At 46.0% G+C, this 13,932-nt stretch overlaps 1 long non-coding RNA gene across 7 annotated transcripts in view; it reads left to right on the top strand.

Annotated features, from left to right (window-relative positions):
• The window catches only part of LOC102550354 (uncharacterized), a 30,816-nt gene that overhangs the window by 487 nt on the left and 16,397 nt on the right, over positions 1 to 13,932 (top strand). For 3 of the 7 annotated variants that reach the window (XR_015625639.1, XR_015625635.1, XR_015625636.1), the window contains exon 2: positions 5,077 to 5,219. The exons of 2 other annotated variants lie outside the window; for them this stretch is intronic. This is a non-coding gene — a long non-coding RNA (uncharacterized LOC102550354). Of the gene's footprint in view, positions 1 to 5,076; positions 5,220 to 7,331; positions 7,408 to 13,932 lie in introns of those variants that run through there. 2 more of the 7 variants (XR_015625637.1, XR_015625640.1) reach the window with 2 other exon arrangements.

Genomic DNA, 13,932 nt, shown 5'->3' on the forward strand with positions numbered 1-13,932 from the left:
ACACACACACTATGTTTTGCCTTATGTGGTTAATATGAATACTCATGATTTACATGCAAAATTTCCCTTTCTGGATTTAATCTGTTTCATATTGAATCTGGAATCTGGAACGTTCCCAGAGGTTCATATGTTGAAACTTGGTCAGCAAATGGGAGTGTCATTCAGAGGTTGGTGGGAATATCAAGATGTGTGTCTAGTTGGGGGAAACAGGTATGCCCTTGAAAGGGATCTCTTTCCCTCTCCCTCTCCCTCTCCCTCTCCCTCTCCCTCTCCCTCTCCCTCTCCCTCTCCCTCTCCCTCTCCCTCTCCCTCTCCCTCTCCCTCTCCCTCTCCCTCTCCCTCCCTCTCTCTCTCTCTCTCTCTCTCTCTCTCTCTCTCTCTCTCTCTCTCTCTCTCTGTGTGTGTGTGTGTGTGTGTGTTTGCACAAATGAAGGTTAGAGGATAACTTCAGGTGTTGGTCTTAACCTTTTGACTCATCTGAGACAGTCTCTTCCCTTCATTGTTGTATGTGCCAGGCTTCTCGGCCCACAGCTTTCAGGGATCGTCTTTGACTCCCTCATCACTATAGGAGTGGTGGGATTAGCAGTATGAACTACTACATCCCATTTTATATCAGTTTGGGGGACTACAACTCATATCTTCACAGTTGTTACTCCCACTGGTCAGAAATAAGACCACAACCACAGTTTTTGAGCCAAATCTGAAACAAGCTTTAATTAAATACTGGCCAGGATGATGGACTCTAGACAAGTTAATTTCTGGACTGAAAAAGACAATGAGTTTAGCTATTTCAGAGTGAGGAGGGGATGTGTAAACATTCATGTGGAAGCCAGAGGCGATATCTCTGTCTTGTGTTGCTCTCCACCATTTTTTCTTCTTTCTTTCTTTCTTTTTTTTTTTCTTTTTCAAGGCAGAGTTTTTCCACTAAATCTGGAGCTCAGTAATTCAGTGAGATTATCTGTCAGAAAGCACCAGGGGTCCTCTGATTCCTCAGATGTACAATTACAGAGGTGCCACACCCTGCTTTTATGGATACTGAGAATCCCTACTGAGGTCCTCATACTTGTATAGCAAGTCCCTTACTGAGCCATCTCCCGAGAGACTCATGTTTTTATATCCCAGTCACAGCTATACTCCCTGACATACAAACGGGCCATCACAACCCTTTTTCTCTTTATATCAGTGGTTCTCAACCTTCCCAAATGCTACAACCCTTTAATATAGTTTCTTATATTGGGGTGACCCCCAACTATAACATTATTTCATTCTTACTTCATAACTGTGTCCTGTCACAAGACCCATAGCTAGAATGACTACTACTGATGCTGACAAATGCCCTGGTGTCCCATCACTTTCCTGGCCATTGGGAGGACAAAGAGGGTTCAATCATGTAACCCCTGAGCCCCCAATAGTGGTAGAGTTGTAGTAGATTTAAATCTTGAGGTTGCCACTTTGTAGTTGCCACTCTGATGAGACCAGTTCACCTCTCTCTTTAATTTGGATCACAGGTATGGGGCTGGGGATTTAGCTCAGTGGTAGAGCGCTTACCTAGGAAGCGCAAGGCCCTGGGTTCAGTCCCCAGCTCCGAAAAAAAGAACCAAAAAAAAAAAAAATTTATAAAAAAAAAAAAAAAAAAGGGCTGGAGAGATGGCTCAGCGGTTAAGAGCACTGACTGCTCTTCCAGAGGTCCTGAGTTCAAATCCCAGCAACCACATGGTGGCTCTCAACCATCTGTAATGGGAATCTGATGCCCTCTTCTGGTGTGTCTGAGGACAGCTACAGTGCACTCACATACATAAAATAAATAAATCTTAATTTGGATCACAGGAGCAAGGGTGCTGAGGCACGAGTACTTGCTAACTCAGTGTGGTCCAGCATGAGCTGGGAGCTGGAGCAAATCACCAAGTTGATAGTCTCCCAGCTCTCTGCTCATTGTTTTGGCACATCTATGGCCTAAGCGATCTTCTCGACCCATCATACGGAGGCTCAGAGACAATGCTCCAGAAAATCGTTAGTTGGAAGAAGAGCCAGGGCCCTTGGGTGCAGGGTTTACTTTGCAAACAGTCACCCTCAGGCTGGGAGGAGCGGACTGTGCCCCGAGGCTGACTCTGAGCCCCAGAACTCAAGTCCTCTCTGCCTGCTTCTGTAAATAAGGACAGAGCAAGCTGATGACCTGCCCCTCCCCAACCCTGGCTCTGTCTAAGTTGTTTCCCAGAAAAGTTAAATGTCAGGATCTAGAGCACCCACCCCAATGTGTGTTTTCGTAGCTCTAGAGAGCAAGGAATAGTTTTTATACTTCTGAAAAAAAAAGTCAAAAGAATAATATTTTCTAACATTTGAAAAATGGCATAGAATTCAAATGCCAGTGTCCATAAATAACATTTTACTGGAATCCAGCCAGGAGGACTCATTTACATGTTGTCTATAGCAGCTCCTTGGCTCACCACTCTCTGGCTTTTCCTGGAAAACCCAGCTGTTTCTTGTCCTGGAGCCATTTCAGTAGACTAGTTACCTACACACAAGCCTATAGTGTGGGCTTCCTTCCCCCTCCCCAGCACCTCCTCCTCCTACTCCCCTCCAACCCCCACCCCTGTGTGAGCACAACACCTGAGAAAACAACTTATGGAGGAAAGATTTATTTTGGCCCATGGTTTCAGACAATTTACTACATGCTGAACCTGTGGGTGCTAGAGAATGTGAGAGAGGAACTTACTTACCTCTAGGCAAAGAAGAGGCAGAGAGAACAGCACCAGGAGGGATCAGGCAGGATCATGCCCCACCTCCCCCAACCCAATAGACTGTTTGAATTTTTAATCAATATCAGAGCCTTCCTGATGGAATCATCTAGATGAACACTCACTCCCTCACTGACCGGAGAGCTGTGCCTTGCTAATCTTGGGTCTTCCAATCGACTAGGAAAAATAAACATTACATCCCATTTCACAGGAAGTCATTTGTGAGGGCCAGTGGGGAGGGTAGACCTCAAAACAAGAGTCTTGTGGGAAGTGGGGGTAAGCCAGATGGAGAGTGACTGCTAGAAGTCAGGAATCTGGATCATCGTAGTGACTTTAATAACTATAACCTTTATGTTCAATACTGAGTGCTGTAAGCATGTCAGGATGGTGCCTTGCTCTAAGGGTACAAAAACACTTGAATTCATATGCGTTATGGCTGTAACTATGCCAGAGACAGTTGGACACCTTGTCCACTCTACACCACCTCAGGACAGGCTGTTTCTTTCACTGTTATCCGTATCTGTATCAATAAGGATAATAATTTTCTACAGCAGAGTTTCCCAGTTCTCAAAGGCACAGAGTGGCCCTGGGTGACACTGCTTATTAGTCCTCCCCTCATTTTTTTTTTTTTAAGGATGGACATGGACCTTGGCACATAGTAGGCACTCAACTAAGTCAAGCACTGGAGCATGAAGGGCTTGAGGTCAGTGTGCTTTCTGGCCCAGTCACTCACGTGACTGCAGGTATTCCATTGAACAGAATAAACAACTCACTCGCAGCTTAAGCTCTTTGTCCCTTCCTTTTAAACAAGTCTTCATCACGTGTCATGGGGACTTGGAGTTGGGACAACACATTATATATTGAATGGCCACGATCTGTTCCTGGCTCCCTTACCACCTTTCCCTGATGTGCTTGTAGAATAGACTGTTCTAGAAAGAGTTACTTTTCTATTACCTCCAGCTGCTTCTGTTATCTGCTGGGAATGCTATGACACATGAAAATGACTTAGCACAAGCCAAATGTCACTGGTTACTCAAAGTTGTTTGTACCCCATCTTCCTCCTCCATGGGTGAGTGGACTCATTTTCTGAATCGGAGCCATCAGGACTCTTTCCTCTTTGGGGATTCCAGCCACAGATGTGGAGGAAGAGAAAGTTGGATGTATAAGGGAAAGACCTCATCTCAAACCAGGTGTTGGGCCAGAGCAAGCAGTTCTCCGCCTTGATCCTTGGGGACAGGCAGCTGCCTTATCCCAACAGGTGCAAGGAAGTGTCAGGCCACATGCAGAACCAGGGTGGAGGCAGTTATGGGGAAAGATTCTGCAGGGCTTCCTGGGTTGTAGGGGCCATAGGAAGCCCTGGGTTCCATTCTGGGGATTGAATGGCTTTTTCTCTCCGAAAACAAATGCTGGCCTTGTTCTCAGGTTTGTTTGTGTCTTTGCTTCCCCCAGGCACTTTCTGTTCTCCTCCCCGAGGCTCAGTCCCAGGCAGGCCATTCTGAGAGCCCAAGCTTCTAGAATTTCCTGAGCTTGCTCCTCAACACAAGCCAAGAGCACGGAGCCCCTGGAAGACAAAAGAGGAGAAGGGGCTACCCCTTTCCAGGTGCAGACTGCCCTTAGCTTCCATAGTTCTGGAGCTTCTAGGTTTGGCCTTGCAACAGAAGCAGATCCAGGCACTCTATATTCAACAGTGAATACTCAGGGCAGTATTCAGTAGTGACATGGGTGATTAAATAAAAAAAAAAAAGGCTTTGTGCGAGATGACCACCTACTGAACGTGAGTGCAGTAAGGCTGGGTGGGCCAGGTCCATTGACTGCACTACCATCTCGGAACTTTGAGAGTACAAAAGGCATGTCAGAAACTAATGCCATCATAAATGGAAGTATGTTACAAAGGAAAACCTCTTTGCAGAGTAAGGCCAATGTATAAGGAGCCAGCTTCAAGGCCAGGAGCCATACTGGGCTTCATGGTTCTCAAAGCGACATAATTCATTGTTTATATCACTGCCACCTCCAGACCCTTCTAGGCCCAGCATTGCTAATCAGAAAGAAAATCATGACTTGTAGCACGCATTGCTTTCCCAGCTCTGCAACTGAATTCCAACCCAGGCCTATGTAGACGAGTTCCACTCCTGTATCTAGATCAAGACTCATCATGCTCTTCTCTCAATTGTTTCCTAACTGGAACTTATTACCCTGTTTTGGCAAATCAGCACTTCTGGTCTCCTGAGTCTGCCCTCAGACGACGATTCCCGTCTTAAGGTACATGTGGGTCCCCACCCTGCATGTTTTCTCATCAGCTGAAGATTATCTCAGTCAGGTACTGTTGGCGTCTTCATTTCAGAGATGGGGTCACTGAGCCGTGGAGAAGTTAGGAAACTTGCCTAGGGCATCAAACTGCTGAGAAGTGAAGCTGGCCCAGGATCTGCTTTTCTTGTAAATGCACCACACTACAGTCCACACTGAACTGAGACACACAGCCTGGAGGTAAGACTACTGGATAGCAAAGCCTACAGGTGGGGTGTGTATGTGTGTGTGTGTGTGTCTGTGTGTGTATGTGTGTGTGTGTGTGTGTGTGTGTGGTGATGGCGGTGGGCAATGTACACATGTGGACTCTGAAGGTGAAGAAGTTCATGTAACAAATGCAAGGCCTAGAGCTTGGGAAGGACCCCACTCAAGAACAGAGCCAGAAAGGTGAGGAAGGCATTGCACAAGTATAGGACTTGAAGGAGGGGCCACTGTACACTGTACGGAGCCTGCAGGGTGGAAAGGCCATCGTACAGATGCACAACTTGAAGGTTGGGCAAGCCGTTGCTCAGGTCTACAGCCTAAAGGGGAGACATTCCACAGCTGCAGAGCTTAGAGGGGGTGAAGTTGCTCAAGTGTAGAGTAGTAAGGCCAGAGAGACTATTATTACACAACAATGGAGCTGGGACGGGAGGTATGCGTTTGTACTAGGTGAGAGTCTGAAGGTAGGTGGGCCTGCCACACAGACGTGGAACTTTACAGGGAGCGTTGCACAAATGCAGAGCCTGCTGGCAGGGGTCTAAAGCTGGGGAGGCCTTTGCTTAAGCACAAAGTGTGAAAAAAGCATTGGCTATGTTCAGAGCCTAAGGTGGTGGCAGTCACTGAAGAAGCTGAGAGTAGAGAAAACATTATACTCTTGAAGAACAAAGAGGCAGGTGACTCCTGTTGCAGAGGTCCACAGCCTAGAGGCTGAAGAAGGCCAGTCTTCACGTGTGGAGACTATGGAGCCTTGGTGGTAGCCAGGAGCATATAGTGGTTGTTCTCCTGCCGAAGGTAATGGAACACTAGCTGGTTGCAAGGCATCAAAGGAAGAGCTAACACACTTTGGATGGCTTGCAGACATTAAGGCCACTTGAGAAGGTTCCCGTGTCAGTTCCTCAAACAGCCTTCCTATGGAAGATCCTCTAGCACAGCCACATAGTTGGCATCTCTGTATGACTCAGAAGCCACACATCCTCCTGAAGACACGTGTGGGCAGCTTGATATAAGCCTGCAACAGTGAATGCTGGAAACTCTTCCCACATCTCTGTTGGGCCCCTTTTGCATGTTTCCCACAGAGGCCCACCTCGCTGTCTCCGATCAGTTTCCTCCCAGTGGCATTTCCCCACCCTGACTCTGTCTCCCTCACAGAGCTGTGCACTTGTGTGCTCTTCCTTCGCTGGGGTTTATGAAAGAAAGCAGTACTAGACAAGGCTGAGGTACCTACTCTGGTTTCTAACCATACTCCGAGGCTCTCCAGACTGAGCAAAGGCAGAGCAGTCCAGGTAGGAAGGGTATTCAGCCAGGGGGAAGATTATTCAAAGGGAACTGTGTGTTTTTGTTTGTTTTCTTGTCTGTTGTTTTTGGTTTTTGAGACAGGCTTTAGCCCTGGCTGTCCTAGTCACACTGTAGACCAGGCTGGCCTCAAAGTCAGAGATACCTGCCTCTGCCTCCTGAGTGCTGGGACTAAAGGCAAGGGCTGCCACACCCAGCTTCAAAGCATATTATGTTAATGCAGGCCCTTTGACTCAATTCCTCATGTTGTGGTGACCCCAACCATAAGAACATTTTTGTTGCTACTTCATAGCTGCAATTTTGCTACTGTTGTGAATCATAAATATCTGTGTTTGCCAATGGTCTTAGGTGACCCCTGTGAAAAGTGGTTGAGCACTGCTGTGCTAATGGGTGGGAAGGATGGCAGGATGTAGGGAAAGAACATGTATGGTCAAGGGACTCCATTTTAGCTGTAACAAAATGCCTGGAAGTAGGTTATTTATATAGCAAAGATTTGTTTTTCTTATGGTCTATGTTGGGGTAGAAATCTCGGCTCACGTCCGGACAAACCACAGCAGGCCAACATGGTTCCATGTGGAAAGGTTTAATGAGAGAAGCAGGGTAGAAGAGGAGAGGAGTAAAGCCTGTCCTGAGCACATGGAGGAGGGGGGAGGGGAATGGGGAGAGAAGGGGAAAGGGGAAGAGGGCAAGAGCAAGAGAGCAAGAAAGCAAGAGAATGAGGAGATGGGCAAGCAGCCCCATTTATAGTGCCAGGCACAGCTAGCTGTTGCCAGGTAACTGTGGGGGTGGAGCTTAGACAGAATGCCAACAGTCTAGAGACCAGAAATTCTAAGGACATGGTGCTGACAGTTGGATATAACCTTTCTGTTACAAGGTAATATAGCAGAGTACACATATAAGACACCACCTTGCCAGCTCAGGTCTCTACTGCTTTTTATAAACCCTCTAATACCATCATGGCATCTCTACCCTTACAAATGTCATCTACCTGCAGTTGTCGTACAAAAACTCCATCCGTAATTGTCACCATCATGTGAATTTAAGTCTACAACATATCACATCTGGGGGATACATTCAAACCATAGCAGAGGACACAGAGACTCCAGAATCACCTAGTCACCTTGCCTTTTACCTGTGAACATCTGGATGTGGAGACCACGAGTCTGTCCTCTGTGGTCCCTACCTGACACTTGGCAGGCATTCTCAAAGTGGGTCACATCCTCTGGTTCTCAGCATTGGGGTGACATGATACCCCACAGTAATTCTTCCTTTCCTTTTCCCCTTTCTGGAAAAGCTGGCAAAGGAAGGCCAGCCCTGGTTGCCTTTCCCTTCCAACATTCCAAGGCAGTCTGCTGGATCTGGCCACTGCCAGGATGGACCTCTCATAAAATACTTTGTTTGGGGTTAGAGCTTGAGGGCATGCAGTCCATCATGGCCAGGAAGGCACAGCGGTGAAGCATGGCAGCAGGACTACCCAGCCCCTCGTTCACACTGAATGAAGCAGGAAGCAAAGATGGGACAGGAAGTGGTGCTGGACTATAAACTTAAAGACTCCCCAACCCTGGGGCCCTCATCCTGGAAGGATTCCACAACTTCCCAGAACAGTGTCATCCTCTGGGAACCAGATGTTCATATACATAACCTTGGGTGGGACATTTCACATTGAAGCTCAGTAGCTATACAGGAGCAGAATAACAATAAAGTCTATAGAAAGAATAGCTCAGGGTACAGAGGGGGTAGGTATCACTCAAACTGGAGCCCTACCTCAGTTCCAGACAGGGGACCTAAGCACACCACAGATCCTGTGAGTTTATACTTATAGACAGAGAATAGGGAGAATATTATTGATCTAGATGGTATTTTCAAGAGAGAAAATTAAATGGTGAGGTAAATGACTCTCCCCAGAGTGCTTCACCCAGTGGACATGATCAGCAGCTCTTGGCTTTTCCCTCCTGTGTGTTCATGGGTGCTGCCAACTCAACGAGCAACACTGTGTCTGTTCTCACTGGGTGGTGACCTGATAAATGAGGCCCAGATAGGTCCCCTTGTTCCTTGCATCATGTGAACTGGAACAGGGAGATACGCAACTCTATTGGCCCCTTGTGTTTGGACCTCTGAACCCCAAGAATGATGAGTGATACATTTTTTATTGCCCATAAACTACCCAGCTTAAGGTATTTTATTCCAACAAAAGATTAGATTAATACAATTTCTAGGGATGCATAAATTCACACAAGGTCATCAAGCCAACTGGGCTACTAGCTTGGTTCTCAGCTTCTGTTTGGCTGCTTATCCTAGACTTAAGACAAGAGGCCTTTGAACAATGTCATGGACTCAGGGGGAAGGAGGCCTGAAGCTTTTACCCCTTTTCCCAGGGTGACCTGGGCAAGTTGGTTAACCTCATTGAGCTTTAGGATCTGCTTGGTAAACCAAGGATAACAGCACACATTTAGCTTCCCGAAGATTTCAACAAATCACTACCCAAGACTGTCTGGTAGTGACACATAGAATGTTCTGGAAGGAACAGATCTATGGGTGGAAGGTCACTAAGGCTAAGAGAATGCAAGGGCTTGAGCTTTTATGCATGCTTCGATGAGGAGGGAATGGCCTGTTTCCATTCCACCCTGCACACAGCAGGCCCACCTTCACTTTGCATGGCTTCAGTGTCTTTACTGACTGGCATTCTAGGGCCTAGAACATTCCATGGTCAATGATTGCAAGGAAGTGAAGCAGATATCTGCCCACTGGTGAGTGGGGGTGATCTAGGACTGGGTCAGCAGGCTTTCAGATGCCTTTACCAGTGCTTTTATAGTAGCAGAGGATCCAATCCTAGAGTAAATGCTGGTGTGAACACATTGGGAAGCATAATTATTTGCATATTCATAGTGACTAATCTTAGTCGAAAGCTTATTCTATGCCAGGGTCTTTGTGTACTTACACTATTTATTTCGTTTGCTGTCTCTGCAGACTTTGGGATCCAGTGACACTTTTGCATAAATTGGTACTAATTAGCGGCAGTTAAGTGTGCCCGAGAACTGGGAGCTTACTTGGTGTGAAGCAAGACTTATATAGTGTATGTGTCATGCCATGCGTACACATGGCTTGCATACCCCTCTGAGTAATCCTTTGCCCATTTTTAGTCACAGGTTAGCATTAGTGTATCAGTTTGAGTGCTGTAACAGAGTCCCCAAATAACAACAGCTTAGGTAGTGGAGACATTTAAATAATGCAAAAATGCTAATGACTATTTCAAGACATATTTGAATAGGTAAGCCAGAGCTCATATAGTGAGTCAGAGTCCAAGCTTCAGCATCTAGTTCTATAGTCCTCATAACTTACATCACATGCTCCAAAATGACTGCTTGCTTTCTTCCTACCACATCTTCATCCCAGGTAATGCGAAGAGGAGAACATTTTCAGTGAATACCTCTTCTCATATCCCATTAAACCAAACTGAGGGGTCACCATCGCAATGGTGTCCAGGGTCATCATCACTGAGACACTCAGACTAGACTTACTGAATGGCTTATCGTCCTGACTGCCGCAGAAGCCACCTTTTCTTGCTGTCTGGATCATTGTGTGAGGTTGCATGAGAGGGTCATGGTAGCTGGCTTTCCCTCTCATCTTGCAACAGAAGTTCTCAATCCGTGTGGTCTTGAGCCTTCTGGTAAACTCCTGTCCCCTAACATATTTCCATTATGATTTATAACAGTAGCAAAATTAGAGATAGGAAGTAGCAATGGAAATAGTTTTATGGTTTGACTCACCACAACATGAGGAAGTCTATTAAAGGGTCCCAGCATCAGGAAGGTTGGGAGCCACTGTCTTAATGCATTGCTGCTTTTTTGTTCTTTCATTGCTGCGATCAGGTACCTTGCAGAATCAACTTAAGGAAAGGTTTGCTTTAATTTACAGCTTGATGGTACAGTCTGGTGATTAGTCATTGTGGCAAGAGTGAGAAGCAGCTGGTCACACTGTACTTATGGTCAGCAAACCAAGAGAAATGGTTCCTGGTACTTAGCTCATTTTATTCAATCCAGGACCCCATCTTAAGGAATGGTGCCCAGTTAAGACGATCCTTCCCACCTAATCTAGAAACTCGCCCCACAGACATTCCCAGAAGTTTTTCTCCAAAGTGATTTCAGATATTGTCAAGTTCACAATCTGTTAACCGCCATACCTAGAATGTGTTATTTACAGAGAAGGTGAAGAGGAAGAAGCCATGTTAGTTCTTGCCACTGGACTCTGACACCATGGCTTTGGCCACAATTTTTCTGCCAATGTCAACAAGAACTTCCCGGACTCACACTGCGGCACTAGGAAAGAGTATGAGGATCTATCTTTCAATGGAAGGATGATCAAAGAATTTGGGGATCATATTTTAAAGCCACCATTGCAAGTTAGCTCTTCTTGCTACAGAGATGTAATACCTTCCCCTGTAGGATAGCAGTAATATCTGCCCTCGTGGGCCAGGAGGTGTTTAGAAGAAGTCTCAGGCATAGGAAAAACTGGGCACAAAAAGATCAGAAATGCTGGCAGCACTAGAAGAGTTGGAGGTGGTGGTGCATAACCTTATCTAATCTGATCTATCTATCTACCTATCTATCTATCTATCTATCTATCTATCTATCTATCTATCTGCCTACCTAATATATATGAGTCCTCTGTCTTCACACTCACCAGAAGAGGCAATCAGACTCCATTATAGATGGTTGTGAGCCACCATGTGGTTGCTGGGAATTGAACTCAACCTCTGGAAGAACAGTCAGTGATCTTAACTGGTGAGCCATCTCTGCACACCTTTAATCCCAACATTCTTGAGAGGGAGAGACAGGTCGATCTCTGTGAGTTCCAGACAAGACTAGTCAAAAAAGTGAGTTCCAAGACAACCATAGTTACACAGAGAAAAACCCTGTCTTGAAAAACCAAAAACAGAGAGTAGTGGGGAGGGAAGAGGAAGGGAAGGGGGGGGAGAGGAGGGGAAGAGAGGAGAGGAGAGGAGAAGAAGAGAAGAGAAGAGAAGAGAAGAGAAGAGAAGAGAAGAGAAGAGAAGAGAAGAGAAGAGAAGAAGAGGTAGTGAGTACTGCCCTCTGCTTGCCCCTGGGTAGTGGTGACCCTGCCGTGGTCTGTGCATTCACAGAGTCCACGTAGTACCAGTGTGAGGTCTCCTGAGCCTGGCATGGCTGTGAAAATGCTCACAGCTATAATGTAGTAATTAATTCAAATCCAAGTGAGTGGGTGGTGTTTGTTGAGAGATGAGGAATATTCTGCCCCCCCACTGGCACAGCACTTGTTCCCATATGGAGACCACGTAAACACAACTCGTCACTCAGTCCACATGCCAGGTATGATGACTGACATGTGCTGGAGTATGCTGTAGAATTTAAATGACTTTTCATCTCTGCATGTTGGCAGCATTTTATAGTTTCGTAACATTGTAACGCTGTGGTTTGAATATGACCTCCAAGAAGTTGGACACTTCTTACTCAAGGCAGTGGTGCTGAGGTTGGAGCTATGAAACAGGGCTCAGTCTTGAGAGCCTTGTCCTGGTGAATAGATCCATGTTGTCAGAACTGATGAGTTTGTTACAAAAGTGATTTCTTCTGCCTCCCACCGTGGGCTGACTCATCAATGAGGCCTTTGCCAAGGCCAGCTCCTTGACCCAGGCCTTCCCAGTCTCTACAATGATGAGAAATGATGGATTTTCTTGATAAATTTAGCCTCTCCTCCCACTATCGTACAGCATAACAAGGAAACTAAGCAGATAGGGGTAGAAGGTAGGGACCGTGCTTACAACATGTGCCACTATAGCAAGCCAGAGTCCAGTTGTGTGCACTGACCCCTGCTGCAACAGTCAGGTGTCTGAATGATGCAAGTCCTTGGCAGAAATCCATCTCCATCAGCGCGCCCAGTCTTTTGACATCATGGCATGACATCATCGGTGCAGTTCATGCTCAAGAACAATGTGATTGAGTTACCAATGGGAAAAGGAAAATCACAAACAAATTTTGTAATGTTTTTAAGTAAGTTTGTATTGAGCCTCCCTCAAAGCTATCCTGAGACTTATGGGGCTCACAAACTGTAGGTTGCAGTTGCCTGAGGCTATGGAGTGTTCACCGAGAGATAATGGCTGTTACTGTTACAGGTGATTACAGGGATGTCTGTGCTCCACTTCTCAAGGGCTAAAGGAGACAAACCCTAGGAGGGAGGGAGGAAGAAAGGTGAAAGGAAAATGTAGAGGCAGATAGAATGCAGAAATACATCAAACAAGGAATAATAAGCAGACATACACACACACACACACACACATACACACACACACACACACACACACACACACACACACACACACACACACACACACACGAGTTCTTGGTTCCCTTTCCAATGGCTCCTTTAGCCTGATAACATGTTTTTTTGGTTTTTGTATTTTTTTTCCAATTCACAACTCCCAAGACCCACCAGTCTCTCTGCTCTGCATCTTTGTCCCTTATCCAGCCGGATACCCCAGCCTCCCCATATGCCTAGGTCTTACTTCAGAAATCTACTGGACTTCTCCTCCCTTCCTCTGACCTCTCACACTGAAAATCTATCCTCTCAGGGGCTCCTAACTGCAAGGAGCATCGTGTCACCCTGCTCTAAGCTTGTGTGTGTGTGTGTGTGTGTGTGTGTGTGTGTGTGTGTGTGTGTGTATCAGAGGACAATCTCAGCTATTGTTTCTCAGGCTCTGTTCACTTTATTTTTTTAATATCAGATCTTTTACTGTATTAGAGTTCACCAAGAAGGCTAAGCTATCTGCCCAGGGAGTCTGAGGGATCTATCTTTCTCTATCATCTCAGTGCTGAGACTATAAACACAGCACACCATGTTTATGTTTTATGTGTTTGTTAGTATGGGTCCCGAGGATCAAACCCTTCATGCCATCAAAGGAACGCCTTTACTGACAGAACCATCTTCCCAGTCTCTCTCCACCCCTCTGTGACTTTTTATGACACATGGTTGGAAAAAAAAATGACAAAACAGACAAGATGGGTCCAACAGGTCATTTTGATTCCAAACCATAATCTGCTTCCAGATACCCACTGCCCTATGTTCCATGTCTACACTACCCCTCTCCTCTTCCATTTAGCTTCTTGTCCTGGCAATTAATCCTTCCCCACCCAGGGAGCTTCTCGCCCTACCCATTCCCTCTTCTCTCCTTCCAGGTCCCCTATCACACTTTGAACCTTTCCTTCATATCTTATCACCATGCTCCTCTAACAGTCATTTATGTATCTATGGGTTTTCTTCTATTGTAAATCGAGGACTTTGCCTTATTGACATAAGTATTATGTATATGTATTAAGTATAAGTATTGACATTATGAATGAGAGACATGGGGAAGATTTCAGGATATTCA

The sequence above is a fragment of the Rattus norvegicus genome, chromosome 7 (genome assembly GCF_021556685.1).
Source record: "Rattus norvegicus strain SHRSP/BbbUtx chromosome 7, alternate assembly SHRSP_T2T, whole genome shotgun sequence".
Taxonomy (NCBI): Eukaryota; Metazoa; Chordata; class Mammalia; order Rodentia; family Muridae; genus Rattus; species Rattus norvegicus.